This window comes from Alexandromys fortis, unplaced genomic scaffold (assembly GCF_014885135.2).
Source record: "Alexandromys fortis isolate MF-2015 unplaced genomic scaffold, M_Fortis_MF-2015_v1.1 scaffold_61, whole genome shotgun sequence".
Lineage (NCBI taxonomy): Eukaryota > Metazoa > Chordata > Mammalia > Rodentia > Cricetidae > Alexandromys > Alexandromys fortis.
The window spans coordinates 965,485-983,489 of NW_026067962.1; positions in this window are offsets into that span (position 1 = coordinate 965,485).

Genomic DNA, 18,005 nt, shown 5'->3' on the forward strand with positions numbered 1-18,005 from the left:
GGGAAAGGGGAGGTGGCAGGGGGGAAGAGACAGAAATCTTTAATAAATAAATAAATAAAAAGTAAATATTAAAAAAAAGAACCTGAGTAGTATGACAAACAAGAATACCTGTTGACCTATTTATTATTCTTAACTCCTATATAGCTTAAAGACTAAGGCTTCATAATAAATATTGAACAATCTTTAAACAAATGTGCAGCAAATGAAAACAATGACCTCACATGTAAACAATATATAAGTATCGTGAAAAGAGCTAGAAATGTACAGTGTGATATAATAAATATATTCTAAAATTGCATCAATATACAAAATATCTTAAAGAAGTAGAAACATGCATGCACAATATGACAAAAATTGTTTTGCATTGTAAATAGAAGTAGGAGAATATTCAATAAAACAAATATAATTTGAATTTTTATCCATATACAAGAATGTATAAACATGTAAAGCATCTATAAATAATAGCTCACAAGTAAAAATCTAATCTACCTATTATCCCATTTCATCCAATCTTGTTTTTTATCAAAAGATATCTCTGAGTTTACTTCATTTTCACCCCAACCATTTGTTCCTTATAATCAACCCCTAATAGATGTCCTTAACCTCGCAAACAAACTTTGCTGGGGGAGGAAACAATGTTTCCTAGAATTCCTTCCAGCTTTCATGGGGGCAATGTTATTTCTATGGGATACTAAAAAAACTAAAATGATGGTTGAGTTCCAAGATCACAGTCTGATATAACCTCAAATCGTCTCTGATAGTTGGTAGGCTTTTTCTGAAGTTCTTTGAAGTTTTGACCAGGACATTGTAAGAAGGTGCACCTGTCAGCTAGCCAAGTTGGAATCATCTGGAGCAGTTGGTAACCCAAAACAGATCTTAAAATGGTGCTATCATGACATCATAGTAACCAGGTGGAATCATTGTTTTGGGGCCCCAACTTCTTCCTGGAAATTTCAAAGATTATTGCAGGAAAATTTATTGTTCATTGTGGAAAACTTAAACATTATTCATATAGACATATATTCAACCAAAGGTACCATAAAAACAAAAATAGATATGGGGAGAAATAAAATTTTGTGAAAGCAGAGTTTTGATAACAGTAGTAGTTTCTAGATTTTCTTTTTTCTGTCTCACACCAGGTGACTCCTGATATAAGACAGAAACTCTGAATTTTTATTTTAACAAACTGCTTAGATTTAGAGAAGGAGAGCCACTGTCAAATTACAAAAGCCAGCTTTGAATTTTAACAAATGATAAATATAATTATATGTATATCAATAAGATCTTGCTGCTGTGTTGGTGCTGTGAATCAAATCTGGATTCTTTGGAGGAGCGGCCACTGCTCTCAACTACTCAGTCATTGCTCTGGTCCCATAGTCAACCGGTTTTTAAGTTGTTGAAGCCCTATGTATTCTCTAAAATAATCCCTTATAAGACACATAGTTTCCAAATAAATCTCTATTTATGTATGTCTTATATTTATTTTAATAATTATTTGTGTAGCTGCACAGAGTTCTGTAACTCTGACTTTATTTTGTCTTTATTTTTGCTTCTTTTGCTACACATTCTTGCTCATTTTTAACCTTTTACATATAATGGAAAATAATAAATACAAAAATAAGAAATAAATATTCATTTTCCTTGCCTTTGTTAGGCCTGCCTTTTGTCTCTACCTTAAATGTCGACAGTGTTTGCAATTTCCTTTCTTTTAGCTTAAATGTCATACTTTTACTAAACTCTCAACTTATACTTACTAAACTCTCTTATGTCTTTGAAGAAATATGACATACAAAACATTAGTAGATTAGGCAGCTAAGACCAACCAAGTGTCCTTTGATACTAATTTTGCCTTCTTACACCTTAACAAATATCATTATTTTATGACAAAAATAAAGAGGGGAAATGGAAATTAATCTTGTCCTATGTTTTGGAGGTTTCTATGTACTTCTGTGGTGACATAAGAAAGATAGTCTTGTTCTTGGATCATAGAATAGCCTTGAAAAAGTGGCAAAATGAAACTGATTTGGGTGATATACTGTCCTCTTTGCTAAAAGACCACTTAATCTAGGTGCTCTGAGAGAGATTTATTTCACTTTTCAAAGATTTTATATTACTCTTTCGGAATAATTCATAGCCTTTGTAAAGAAGGTCATAAATAAAAAAAAAAAAACATGGCAATCTGCCTAAGGTGCTGTCATTCAGAAAATGATCATTACATAAATAATTATTATTCATCGGCTCTATAAAAATGCACTTATATTTTCCCAATATAATTATTTGGAACCCTGGATTTCTATAATCATTTTTCAGCTCAGTTTAAGGTTTCCCTTTATTTTGTCAGGCTAGTTTCTAAAGACAGCCTATGTTTCCCTTGGTTAGCCTGTTCCCTGGGGCCTCCCACTAAGGGCATTTGCTGTTGCATTAACTTTCTTATTGCAGATTTTATGGATCTTGGCTTCCTCTAGAGCCATGGCACAGATTTGGAGAAACAGTTTAAAATATTCTGTCAACACAGCAAAATAGCTCCACCAAAAAAAAAAAAAAAAAAAAAAAAAAAAAAAAAAAAAAAAAAAAAAAAAAAAAAAAAAAANAAAAAAAAAAAAAAAAAAAAAAAAAAAAAAAAAAAAAAAAAAAAAAAAAAAAAGGCCAGGAAATAATGAACCAGCTAAATTGTTAATTTAGCGGTAAATAGACTGTGATACAAACCACAGGCAGGATGCTGCAGACATCACAAAGACAAACAGAAATTCTTCCTTGTTGTGGCTGGGCTAATACAGCTTATTGTATGTGTCGATCTAAAGGAACAGGAAGCTGCTCACATGTTATGACAAGAAGCAGGTTGTAATTCTGGTTTTGACATGTAGGCCAAACAGTAAGGAGACTAGGTGCCAAGACACTTGGTGGGTATATTTAAATTACTGTGCCCAAGATTTTCCAGAAAAAGAAAAATTGGATCAAAACTGTCATGAATTATATTTTAAAACATCTTAGAGTAAGTACTAGTAAATAAGCAGAAACAAAGAGCTCTCTTTCCCTTGGCCACAGAAACGTTTAATAATTCCTGTGCCTATCGTGTTACATTCGCATGCTCTCCCTACATGGTCCTCTCACATTTATGGGGAATATAGTATTATTGAGATAGAGGCTCAGTTGCTGAAGGAGTTTTCTCAAAATTCAGTACAAAATATTTCGGTTATGTTTTCAACTCTCTAAATGTATATGTTCTAATTCAGTCTGTGAGGTAAGTGTAGATAGAGCCTTCTGTGAGATGTCTTTTCCTCTTTTTGTACACCATATCTGAACCAAACTGTGCCTCAGTGTACCGGCCCCAGTGTCCGATGTGGCAGGTAAAGCACATTCATCAAATAGGAAACAAGCTGCTGGATGAGAAGGACCAAACAAGATACACTGGTATGTAAACGGAGCTCAGTCATTTTCCAAAACTCACAATGTGAGTACTACTTGTGATCCTGGATATGAGATGTCCCATGTTTAAAATCTTTCATCCTGTCTGGTTGATTCTCTGTTTTTGACAAGTAGATATTGGACTCAAGTTTCCATTAACTATAAGTACAAAAGTACTGTCAAAAGTATCCTGAGAGGCCTACAAGAAGATTCAATGGGTGAAGGTGCATGTAAAATGCATGTAAAAATCCTTCCTAAGATATAGTAATGAAATGACCGGTGCCTGTCATAGTAAGATGCCCAGAAGACACAGTACAATTTAAAGCCATATAATTTTTTAAAGTTAAATTTGAGATGTTTACATTAGATTATCAAAAATAAGTTTTTCTATGTAGGTGGGTTGATACAATAAGTAAAGATGCCAACGGTTAGACCTGAGAACCATAATTATATCTACAGGACACGCATGGCAGAGAGAACTGACTCCACCAAATTTTCCTTTGACCTCTAGGAGCATATTGCAGTATGCATGTATCTCCTTAAACATATACACAAACAGGGGGAGATTTAAAAAAAAGAAGTGTAGGATGGAGTGAATGAGGGAAGGAGGGAGGAAAGGAGAGAAGGAGGTAGGGAGAAGAAAGAGGAGGGAAGGAAGGAAGGAAAGAAGGAAGGAAGGAAAGAAGGAAGGAAGGGAAGAAGGACGGATGGAAGGAAGGAAGAAAGGAGGAAAGAAAGAAAGAAAGAAAGAAAGAAAGAAAGAAAGAAAGAAAGAAAGAAAGAAAGAAAGAAAGAAGGAAATGACAAGTAAAATGTAGTTTAAGAATAGTGCTGAACTCAATGTATCTTCTCCTTAGTACGTGCCTGGAATCCTAGCACTGCTGAGGGAGAAACAAGGGGATTCCCAGGGATTGTTGGCAACTCATCTCACCAAGGTGGTAAGATCCAGACTCAGCAAGAGATCATCTTAAAACAAAATACAGAATGATAAAAAGACACTTGGCATCAATCTCTTACCGCCACACAGACAGACAAGCACCTGCATTAATATACACACCCATACATTTAAACACAAGAACATGTACACAGACATATGCTGTTCACATGTATACTTCCTCACACCTAGCAATATAAGAAGTCATTGCATTTGAAAACCATATATTTCCTTACATCTCTGAGGTCTAGAGTAATGATAAAATGGAACTAAAATACTGTGAGGAAGTGTAAGTGAATAAAAAGATAGCATGTAAAAGTTTTATTTACTAGCCATCAAAATTTTAATCTGGAAGTTAACTTTAGATACTAATGTTGAACTTTATAGATTTCATTTCCACATATGGATATCCCTAATACTGTAGTCCAGCACATCACTACTTTGTCAGTTGTTTGGCATTTGTTTCATTAGTTTGATCAAGAGTGTTTTAAGTAAAAGAGGACAAATCTAAATTATGTTTCATGAAATCATAAAGTATAGGTTATTTCTTAAACAATACATTATTGTTGAACTGCATATGTATTACTGTCATATCAGATGATGATTTTTTCCTTTTTAATTAATTCTTTGAGAATTTATGCAGTAAATTTTGATCATATTCACACTCTTTCCTAACTTCTCAAGGATCCCTAGACATCAAACTTCATGTCTTTTTTTTTTTTAATCTTTCCAGTCCAATTTGCACTTTCTGGGAATCACAGATTTGTGGCCTTCCTGAAATGTGTATTAATGGATTTGTTGCCTTCCACTGACATGCATATTCATGGATTTGTGTCCTTCCACTTTAATGTGTATTCATGGATTGCGGTCTTCCACTGACATACATATTCATGGATTTGTGGTCTGCCACTGAAATGTGTGTTCATGGAATTGAGACCTTCCACTGAAATGTGCTCAACCTACCTGTAGCAATACTCATAAAGAAAACTGACTCCCTTTTTCCAGCTGCTATCAGTTGCCCACAGCTCATTGATTAGGTGAAAGGTTTCATATCCATTTCCTGTCTGTATGCTGGGATTTGTTTAGATTGAATTTGCATAAGTCTGGTGCATTCTGTCTCTACAGTCTCTGTGAGTTTCTGCCTGTTGTGTCTGGTGACACTGTATCCTTGTATCCATTCACTACCTCCAGCTGTTACAGTCATTCTATGCTCTCTTCTCCAATGATCCTCAACCTTGGGAAGAGAGGGTGTAACATCAATTTTCCATTAAAGACTGAGCTTTAAGAAGTCTCTTATTCTCTACAAATTTGTCAATTGTTTGTCTGTGTCAATCAATATCTTAGAATGGATAACTTCTCCGACGAGGTTTAAAAGTTTAATTAATCAATGGGTATACTAATAAGTCATTATGTGTCATTTTAATAATGTGTGCATTAAACAGCATACTAGTTGTAGGCTTCTTCCATAGGTCTCTGACCTGTCTAGCCACAGGTTCTTTGTTTAACAATGGTGCCAGTAATGGACTTCATCTTGCACAGAAGTTCTTAGATTTCATTAGAAAATAGTTGATTACTCTGACAATGCTTACACCACTACTGTACAGCAGGCATGTATTGACAGGTCAGTCATTATTATAACTTGCAATGTTCACAATTATATAATATTTATGATAATTTTTTTCCTCTGGTAGAGTGCACAGCCCCTTCCACCGTCATGAGTGTTAGCCAGGAGGGATGAAACTTCGTAGCCAGTACCATCTTGATAGTTCTATGATTTGTGATTCAAGTACTTATGTCTGTAGCAATATGACCTTACTGTCTAGTCTGGATAGTAAACAATAACAATGGCAATAAAGTTTGGAGAACTATGGGATCTCACTGTCTGAAAATGCAAAGAGAGAAAATCCATTCTTGGCTTCTCATTTGGTAATATGAAGTATCTACTAGAGTCATTGTTGTTCCTTTTAAGATAACTATATTTAAATAGATAAATGATAGAAGATAAATAGATAGATGGATGATAGATAGGTAGATAGATAGATAGATAGATAGATAGATAGATAGATAGATAGATAGACAGACAGACAGACAGTAGATAGGGTAATATTCTTAAAGAAGCTTCTAGGGCAAAAAGGAAGGTTTCCATATGACTTTATCAAGTCTGTAGAATTATTTGTCTCTCCCTCTATTCCTTTCTCTATACTACCAGCCACCTTCACCCCAATTTAAATCTTTCTATTCCATTAATCCTTTTCAAGCTTCCATGGCTACTTACTAATTTCCTGTCATTTTCTTTATTGTCTTCATTTGTATGAACTTATCATTTGAAATGGATCGTAAAATTGGTTTGCAATACTACTATGTCTAAATCCTTGGACCACCATATTCCTTGTTGTCCTTTACTTTCTTAACATGACTTTTAGGGTCTTCTGCATATTACCAAGAGAGGCAGGTAAATATTAACCCAGTTACATATTCTTTGATCTACAAGGGTGACTTGCTTATAAGACAAGCAAATATAAGTAACAACAAAGTCTGTGGTACTAACCAATTAATATCTTGCAGGAATTAAGTCCAACTCCATGATAATTCCTCACTCATTGTCAACACTGCACATGTGACCAACATCTTGAGAGTAAATAGGCCAGGGTCCTAGAAGAAAACTAAACACTACTGTTCAAAGGAATGTTCCATAAGAAAATGACTCCTAATGACATTCTGCAAAATCTAAAAAAAATCTATGTTTCACAGAGTCATCATCATAGAAGCCTCCTTCCGTAGAAGATAGGAACAACTATAGAAACTCAGACCTGGTCAATAAACAAGGAGTGAGAGACCTTGAAACACTCAGTACAAAATGGGATGTCTCCATTAACTCCCTCTCCTCAGAGATCAGTAAACTCTGAAAAAGAGGAAGTAGAAAGATTGTAAGAGTCAGAGGGGATGGAGGATAACAACGAAACCTGGACCTCTAAACCCAGCAGGACCAACATACGTATGAACTTACAGAGATTTTTGACACCATATACAGGACCTACACAGGTCTAGGCCTGATGGGTTACCAGAGCTGAGAGGGCAAGTAGGCACAAATCTATCACTAACCTGAAGATATATTCAACTGATAACCACTCAACGATAAAACAAATTAGCTTTTTCTAGAAGAGTCTTACACAGTATTTAAAGTACTCTTAAAGTCAGGCCCATACCCAACATTGCATGCCAGCTTAAAGCTAACTCAAGTGTGCTTTAGAGGTTCTTAAAATATCAAAGGCATTTTCCCTCCCTTTCTTTTTCATTTTTTCCTCCCTGCCCTTTTCTTTCTTCTTTCCTTCCTTTCTCTGTCCCTCTCTCCCTCTTCCCTTCTCCCCCTCCATCTCTCTTTTCTTATCTCTATCTTTCTTGCATTCATTCTTTTCCCTTTCAGATCATTTGCATACACATTATGGTTTCTAGTTTTTATGCTATTTCTGTGCATGTAAATGGGTTTGTCTCTGTGTCTACATATGCTTCTTGAACTATTTCTCTGGAAGATTTTCTTCCTTTGCTTATTTTGTCCTATTCTGTTTTGCATATATTATCTCGTCTAATTTCATTTTACTATTTTTAAGATGCGTATTTGTACCCTAATGAGAGAGAAAAGGAAAGGCTGTGTGTTGATTTTTGTAGGTAGGAAAGTGGGGAGAACTTGGGAGAAGGCAAACCTTAATCAGAGTATATTATGTATTTAAAAAAAATCTATATTCAACTAAAAGGTAAAACCAGTAAATAAAATACCCTGTGAGAAGCATGGCTCTTTGATGTTATCCTGCTTCTTTTGTTGTCTTTGGAACCTTACAAATCTTATGTGTCTAGATGCTCATGTCTCTGCTGATGTTCTGAGTCACCACAAGATAGCCTTGTCCCTTTCTTCTTATTGCCTAACACTGAAACACTGATGTGATTGTCAATAGTGGAAGCAATATATACATGTAAATTGTTATATTCAGATAGTGACAATGCCAAGTGAAGGACTTTACACTTGACTTTCAGCAATGGACATATTGCTTCGCACTCCTACTAGCACTGTCCCTCAAACTAAGGCTATGCATCTTGTATGTTATTGTTCTGATCCCCATCTCTACACAATCAAGAAATAAGCAGCAGGACACTCAGAAGTCACTTCTACTTTGTAATACAGAAGCACTGACATCCAAGTATTTAGTATAGTTTTGCTTTCAAACAAAATAAAGAGGATTTCCAGACTTGAACTGTAAATGTAAAAGTCAACAGCTATTTCATGCCAGAAAAAAAAATTCAATGTGTTTACCCTTTTGGTTTACCTCTCTAGGGTAAAAATTCAGAGTAGGTCATCCATGTGGAGGTGCAGTGATACTCACCGTCCATTCTCAATGGGAATGCTTGCATTTCTTATGGAGATCCCAGTGAAAAAATAAAACTGCTGTGAAATCCAATGAAGAATCAGTTTAACATGTCTGTGGGTGTATGGGAAAAATACTGCCCCAGCTTACTTAAACAACAGAAAGTGACGACCTCTGAACCTCTGAACTTCAGTCCCTGGAGTCAATCCACGTTCCTTTTACCGCATTTGAAGTTGAAATTCTTACCTAAAAACATCCAGAACTTATATGTGCTTCTCAGCTCAAATGTACTAGTGAAAGTAGATTTGAAATTATCTATGCCTACCTCACTCTTGGAAATTTTGAAGTAAAGTCTTTGCGACCATACATTTGAAAAGCTTTCCGAACATTGGAGCTGAAATCCATTACTAGAATACCAAACTTGATCCCAGCAATGCCATCACTTGAGAACAAGTGATCAACTGTCTATATTTGATATTTGATAACTGTTATAATTGTGAAAATACCTGTATTGAAAACACTAATTAATCTAGATTTGCTAAAATTTTACTTGAAAAAGAGTTCCTCGAGAAGTCTGTCACCTGTGTATAACTCTGACCTTTTGACTCAAGCTCCTTTCTGCTCAGAAAAATTGAAAATGACAATCATCTAACAAAGTCCTCTAGTGAATAAAGCAGCCAAGATTTCCTCTACAGATGATAATGCACGCTCACCTTCCTTCCTCATCTTGTGAACAATATCAAAATAATTTTCCAACAAATCGAGCCCAAATGATATGATATCCACATGAGTTCAAATTATACTGAGAAATATTAACTTCCAAATTTATTAGTAAGAAAATTATTATTCATTATTATTCAAATTACTCAATCTTGAAATTTTTAGAGGCCGTTAAAGAATAAGATTCTTTACAATAGCTAAGTTGGTAAAGTTAAATAATAAATCCTCCATCAACTCTCAAGAAAAGAAAAGTCTACTTTATCTGTCAGCACATCTGGATGAGACGGCTTAATTACCCCTCCACCATTACTGTCATTTTCAAGCTTAGCACACCTGAAATGTTGGAATGTTTTCAAACAACAAAATGAAGTTTTCTATCAGTTTCATGATATTGACAGCTAAATAGACCCAAGTAACTGTCAATCACAACAAAGCCCACATGGCATCCTCTCAGACTGAGCATTTCTTATAGGTATTCATCCTGGCTGATGCATTCAGAGAAAATGACTCGTTAACGCACGTCAAGAGTTATAAGATCTACCAAGGTATTTTCTGATGTTTCCTTTTTAGCTTCTTTCCTTCAAATTATGTGCTCTAGTATCACTAGTTCATAATTTTACACTGGTAAATAGTATTCTAATTCAGGACAATACCACATCGCAATAACCCTTTCTCTTTTTTTCTCCATTTATTTATTTATTAAAGATTTCTGTCTCTTCCCCCCCACCGCCTCCCATTTCCCTCCCCCTCCCCTAATCAAGTCCCCCTCCCTCGTCAGCCCAAAGAGCTATCAGGGTTCCCTCCCCTGTGGGAAGTCCAAGGACCACCCACCTCCATCCAGGTCTAGTAAGGTGAGCATCCAAACTGCCTAGGCTCCCACAAAGCCAGTATGTGCAGTAGGATCAAAAACCCATTGCCATTGTTCCCTGGAAACAACCTAGATGCCCTTCAATGGAAGAGTGGATGAAGAAAGTATGAAATATATACATATTAGAGTACTACTCAGCAGTAAAAAACAAGGACTTCTTGAACTTTGCATGCAAATGGATGGAAATAGAAAACACTATCCTGAGTGAGGTAAGCCAAACCTAAAAAGAGGAACATGGGATGTACTCACTCATATTTGGTTTCTAGCCATAAACAAAAGACATTGAGCCTATAATTCGTGATCCTAGAGAAGCTAAATAAGGAGAACCCAAAGAAAAACATATAGGCATCCTCCTGAATGTTAACCTTCATCAGGCGATGAAAGGAGACAGAGACAGAGACCCACATTGGAGCACCAGACAGAAATCTCAAGGTCCAAATCAGGAGCAGAAGGAGAGAGAGCACGAGCAAGGAACTCAGGACCGCGAGGGGTGCACCCACACACTGAGACAATGGGGATGTTCTATCGGGAACTCACCAAGGCCAGCTGGCCTGGGTCTGAAAAAGCCTGGGATAAAACCGGATTCGCTGAACATAGCGGACAATGAGGACTACTGAGAAATCAAGAACAATAATCCTTTCTCTTATAGAAGGAAATTTATTTATTTTATTTTTCTTACTGGTATATTTTTGCAGTCATTAGCTTTTATGAATAATTTCACCATAAATATATTTATCCAACTCTTTATAGATTTATATGTTCTTTTTATCACAGAGATTAATGCTGGAGTCAGCATGTAACCTATATATTCAACAGATGTTTTCAAGGCTTTTTTTCTCTTACTCTATTCTGAATTTTGTGTTCAGTTACATATTTTGTCTGCATTTTTGCATATCTGGATTGGAAAACTAGAAATTAAATACTACTGTTAAGAAATTATCACTGGATTAAGTAAATATGTTTTGTTGGGAATATATATCTTGAGTTTATGCATTTCAAAATTTAGTTAACCTAATAAGTAAAGATATCAATAGCTCAGACGTCATTGTGAAGATATATCTTTCATCTTGTAACTGTTCATAGTGTTTTTGGGGGGGTGCGGTTTTTGTCAGAGTACTTTGAATAAAGCTTCAGAAACATATGTGCAAAGTGTAACATGAAAAAAATCATGTGGTGTGTGTGTGTGTGTGTGTGTGTTTGTATTTCTGACCATAATGCTAACTAACTCACCATTGAAATCAGCAAAAGCAAAATATGGTTAAAACTAGTGTCAACATTGAAGAAGCAATTTTTATAATTCTTAGATGCCCTTTGAAAAATGTCTCTAGAAAGGAGAAACAAATAAAATCTCCTGGGTAAATCGGGGGCAGGCTGTAGGTGTGGGGAGGGGAGGGGTTGGGGAGCTGGGTTGGTTGATTTGAGACCAAGACAGAGAGGTAGAATAATGAAAGAGATATCTTTAAAGGAGGGGACATTTTGTGGTTAGGCACAATTTGATGCCAGTAAACCTCCCAGGAATCCACAAGGGTGACCCCAGTTAAGACTCCTAGCATTAGTGGAGAGGGTACTTGTTCCAGCCTTTTCCTGTAGTCAGATTAGTGACCACCCTAATTGTCAACAGAAAACCTTCATCTTGTAACTGATGGAAGCAGAAGCAGAAATCCAGGCAAGCACTGGGCCCATCTATGGGAGTCCAGTTTAAGAAAGAGGTGGGGGGAGGGGTTGTATGAGCAAGAAGTGGTTAAGATCATGAAGGGGAGACACAGAAAGACAGCTGATCTCAGCTAGTGGAAACTCAGGGATTCTGAACCTACAGTTTAGGGAGCTTGTATGTGACTGATCTAGGCCCTCTGCATGTCGGTGACAGTTGTGTAGCTTAATCTGGTTGTGGGGCCCCTAGCAGTGCAATCAGTCCCTGTCCCTGGTGTACATGAACTGGCTTTTTGGAGCCCATTCCCTATGATGGGATGCCTTGTTCAACCTTGACGCAGTGGAGGAGCTTGGTCCTGTCTCAATGTGATATGGCATGTTTTGTTGACCCCTATGGGAGCCCTTCCACTTTCTGAATCTAGGAGGAGTGGATGTGTTGGGGTAGATGGGAGGGCGGGGAAGAGAATGAGGAGAAAGGACGGAGGGGAAACGGTGATTGGTATGTAAAATAAAGGAAAAAATACTTAATTAAAAAAAAAAAAACAGAAAAGAAAAACGTTGCTGTGAGCATATGCATTTTCTCTGGCAGGAGCTCTTCTCCCTGTCTGCAGCACTATGCTGGTGATGTCGCAGAGAGATCATTTGCCTTTCCACAATGGCATCTATATTTAGAATTTTCTTTTTGTCCATCTCTTTCCCGCACCGAATATCTCTCTCATTCCACCTTGTGTTTGTTCTCATCCTGTAAGGTGGCTACTTCTGCAGATATATCCTGGTTTTCATAATCTTTACTGTAACTGTTTGAGATGCGGAGAAGTCTCAGCCTGGCTTCGGTGGTGTTTTCCTAAAATTGTAAATAGTAAACAAGAAGGCTTGCTAATTTCTAACCCCAACACCATACTCCACGCACACGTTTATAAACCAGCTGGAGAGCAAGCTTTGCTCAGCTCTCATTGTGCTCACGACGCACCTTGTGCTCACATTTTTTTTATTGTTTTTTACTGTTGCGTGACATCTTTGGCTGTGGTATTTTTCAGTTGTATTGTTAATTCAGCTTGACAATTTTAACAGAACAAACGACTAGGATTTTGACTCCGATTGTACATAACTTAAGATTCACTTACAGAAAAGAGATGCAAACATGGAGACATCAAGCTCACTAAAAAAAGACAGAAAGTCAAGGGCAGAATGAACTCAAATAGATGGTAACAGCCATAGGATTAGCATGGAGGGAACTATGGAGATAGACAAATTCAGGACCACGAAGTTTCACTGTGATAGGAGAATCACTGAATAATATTATGGTCATTGTAGTCTGTGATAGTGTACTGTATTTTGTAGGTGAGAAGAATAGATTTAAAATATTCTCTTCACAAAAAATGTGTATAATATTATGGACATGTAAATATATTTCATTTGATAGTTTCATAGTACATGCATTTGTAAATACATTATGCTAGTTACAATAATTTTTAATGCAACATTACAACAAATCTTATTTTTAAAGGTAGTTATTGAGTGATTGATAACTTTGCCTGCTGAAACGTAGAGTTCATTTCACTGTTTATCAAAATACAATGTGGTATACATAAAATATTTACAAGTAAAGGATTTGTTACTTGATTAAATCAATATATCAGGTTTCTTTTCTGACAATTGTTAAAGCTATCACTTTCTTAAATTTATAGGAAAAATACACCTTTTTCATTTTATGTTCTCATTATACATACATTTTAATTAGTGGTACTTATTCGCATAAGTACTTTAATATTTCATTATGAAATTTTGACTGTAAAACACCATAATCCAACTGAGAAAATACTGAGTTAAAAGTATTACACTTTCAAATAATTTAATATATCTTATGTAATGCAATCTAAAGGCTAGCAGACTTACAATACATGAAAGTGTGGTGTTTATAAATTTGTTGTCTATGACTTCCCCTTTATCTCCAATTTCCTGAGCTATTCATGTTCATTATTACATCCTAACCAGCTTTACTTTTGTGTGATAAAATATTAACAACTCTCAAATGCTCTCACTCTCATATGTGCAATTTCATTACAATCCTTGGTGCTTTGCTGTCTAATAATATCTCAGTTTTAAACAATCATTTTTCTTTGTCATTAGAATACAGTGTGTTTATGAACATGCATTTGTCTAGATGAGCATGTGAGGGTACTGTGATTTCATTTTTCTATAAATACATATTCATACAAAGAATACATAACTGTTTATCCAAATGCTAACATTGGGGAGATCATTTGAAAAAAAGTAGGTCATGAGTGACAATTATTCTCTGCTCATTCTATAATCTCAGATACCACAATTCAGATGCACCAGAAATATATAACCTTCACCTGAGGATATGTGGTTTTCCTTTATGATTCATGTACATAGTAGCAAATAAACTGTTAATCCACATATTTTATTATCCTTTAAATGTTTATGAGGAATGTTATAAGCCTAAGAATCACTTTAATCTGGTAATAAATTTTATTATTTATTCACATTGTTGAGACACTGCTTGCAGGGAAGAAAATAAATTCATTAGTGCATAGTCAAACATAGGAAACTTTTCTATGATGGTTTTTGGCAACATTTGTGTTCATCCAGTGACTAGTAAATATTTTTTTAATGTGAAAATATCCTAAAAACTCAGTTATGCATGATAGAGGTTGAAGAGCATTTCTTATGCTTTACCGGAAAAAGATAATGCTAGAAATGCAACGGTTAACTAGTCAGACGATGAAAACAATGCCACAGGGGCTTTATACCAAAGAATAATCATACAAAAGAGAACTGCTAAGATGGGACTAGTAAATTATAGTAAAGTTGCTATTGGATGTCATGATGTTAGTGTGAACGAAATGGTTCTTTCATTTATATATTTTTACTTTTTCTCCAAAGATTTACCTTAAAAATAAACTACTTACTATTGCTTCATAATCAAAATTGAATATATATTCCAAAAACATAAGAATAATTAGAATATGTTAGCCTATGTTTTTATATATTGTTGCATATAACATTAATTACTATAATAATAAATCCAGCGAGAAACTAAGTTGTAAATGACTATATATATATACTAGATTACTGTATCTTTCTGGTGTATCTGGTGGGCCAAAAAATAAAAGGTTATAAAATGAGTTCTAAAGAGAAACTAAGTATCATTCATGGTCTATTTTTTTCAGATAATCTCTCCAATGTTAACATTTGGGGATGAGCAGTTGTGTATTCTTTCTAAACATATGTGTTTACAGAAAATGAAAATTTCTCTCTGTCTCTCTCTCTTTTACAGACACACATATATGTATAAAATATAAATATATATATGTTAATGTACATCTTATTATTTTTATGATTTGAGGGTGGAGTTGTAAGAAAACTGGGTCAAAATAATTCAAGTCTTTAAATATCTTTCTGGTAGCAGACCTTTGTTAAATATAAATATTGAAAATATAATCCAGACTGAGTCTTTGTACCAATATGTACAGTGTTGTGGTCAAATAATATGATCAAATATCTTTTCAAAGAGTGATCAGAGATGACATCTAAAGAATGAAATATTTGAACTGAGTCATGACGATCAAATTCAATGAAAGGAAAAATAGAAAGAATACATGCAAGACAAAAATAAGCCAATGTAACCAGGGGATAACGCAAGATTAAGGACTATATAATGAGGATTTTACGGAATGTTGCTTCTCTCTTTATCACTACTTAGCATCATGTAGAGAAAAACCAAGAAACTACAAATGGTCTTATATCGCACAGTGGATTTCTGACTATTAAAGTCTCAGTAGAATGATATTATTCTAATGAATCATTAAACAACAGAATTACTTTACTTGTATTTAACAAAGCTAATTATGGTCTGAAAGCGAATTAATATGGGAAAAGAGGTACTTCTTTTGATCTAAAGAGATTGGAAAAGGTCTAGTGGGAGATTAGTTGTCTACTAACAGATATTGTTGATTTTCTGGTTAGAGGGACTCTGAGCATAATTTCAGTAAGGAGCATGTATAGGGACGTAAAATATACAAATTATAGATTGGTATTGACTGGGATTTTTCTTTCTTTTGAACCACCTAGAAATTAAAAGTTACCAAGTGCTTGATAAAGTTGAAGTCTAATCTTAAAACAGTGATCAGAGTCTGAAACAGAATAACCAATAATGCAACATCTTCTCATACTCACTTCAGCTCCTTTGACTTAAGAGAAAGAGTGGGAAAGATTAGATGTGACAGGGTATGAAGACTCTGAGCTATGACATACTCCTGTTAGAGCAACAAGAGGAAATGGAGGTAGTATGAGTGACCTGCCAGTCAAGAAATGGCCACTGAGTAGATAAAAGCTCTGGATACCAAAGTCCCCTCCTTATCCAGTTCCTCCTGGAGAGATCTGTGCAACAAATGCACTAAGGAAGAGTGAGCTCCTCTGACCAGGAGCACAGAATGCTATGGAATTAGTTGGTGAGGGTGCATCTCAAACTAAAAACCAGAAGAGATGTCATTCCCCATGAGGTCTATCCTTCCAGAGGCTGGGGCTGGCTGTCATGGCTCCTTTATAAGTGACATATACGAACTGAGGCCACTGTCACCTCAAAGTAACCAACAGTAATATTTGTTATTATGGAAACAGCACAAAATATTTAACAGTAATGACATGGAAACAATAAAGAGTGGATACTACATTCACTTTTCAAAACTTTATTATATCCATCTTATTGCCAGATTTGTCTCTGTATATATTAAATTATCTTGAATAAAAGGAAATTACTATATAATGAAATTTCTTGTTTTAAAAATTTAGATAAAACCTTACATAAAACCTTTAAGTGAACATTGATCACAATTTTTTCTCTATTTGTTTAAGGAATTTCTGGTTTTCCATGTAATTTACTAAGTCACTTAATTGAAATTTTTAGGTTTTCTAAAAATTACACAATTTTAAATTATATAATTTAGGTTTTAAATTATACACTTGTTTCTTTTGGGAGATGTATACGCTTTTTGTTGCTTACAAATTATTTTCGATTTATATATGGATAATATAAATAGGAACATATTTGCTTTGTAAAGTTTTTAAAACAATCAGAATTGTCATTCTATAGCAAAGAGAATTTCAAAATACTGGATGAATATTTATTCATTTCATCATTATTTTTGAACACATCAAAACATCAAATGACATGTGAAAAACACTAAGCAGAATTCATCATTACCATCTCTCCATGTTATGAATAAATTAGCAAGAGAATTATTCAAATTAAGCTTTATGAATTAATATCAGAGAACTAATCTGTTCCTAACAATAGGATGGAAGATTGCCAAATAAATGACAAAGCCTGTTTCAAACAATTTAATTCATCTTTTGTGGACGTTTTAGGTACAACTTGTTGCTAGACAGATTGTATAGCTTTCATGAAGGAGAAATCTAAATTCAAGGGCAACCCATGATTTGTTTAATCATCTCCTTAGTTTTCACAAGTATCTGGTGGAATACTGCAGAGCAAAATCTGAAATCCAGAAGAAACATCCTTTTGGTGCACTCTGGGAAAATATGTTCATGAAGTATGTCTGAACCCCTATGGCCTTCAAAGCACTGAATAAGTTTATAAGGTCTGACACTACCACTAACCCCACACTGACTTTTAAATACAACAAGCTAAGTTCTTCTCTTATCTCAGTAAAAGAAACATAGACATGGAAATGACATTTGCATCAATTCATCAAATAATTTGCAGAATGATCTCTGTGTTCATAATTTATTCTATAAACATATCTCATTTGAAAGCTGATGAAAGACTTTTGGAGATATTGCTCCATGTTTCATGAATTTGGTTTAATTTCAAATATTTTAAAAATATAAAGATTAATATAATAAATAAGTGTGAATGAGTTACATGCTATTTTCAGGAGGGAAATTAAGAATGTCAAATGTGTTAAAATGTAGATAATAAGGAAAGTTGAACTGAAGGTAGGACAGGAAGATTCATCTGTAAATTTAACATCGATAAGAGAATTTTTGAAAAGAGGCTTATTAATGTCATCTTACTCCTCCA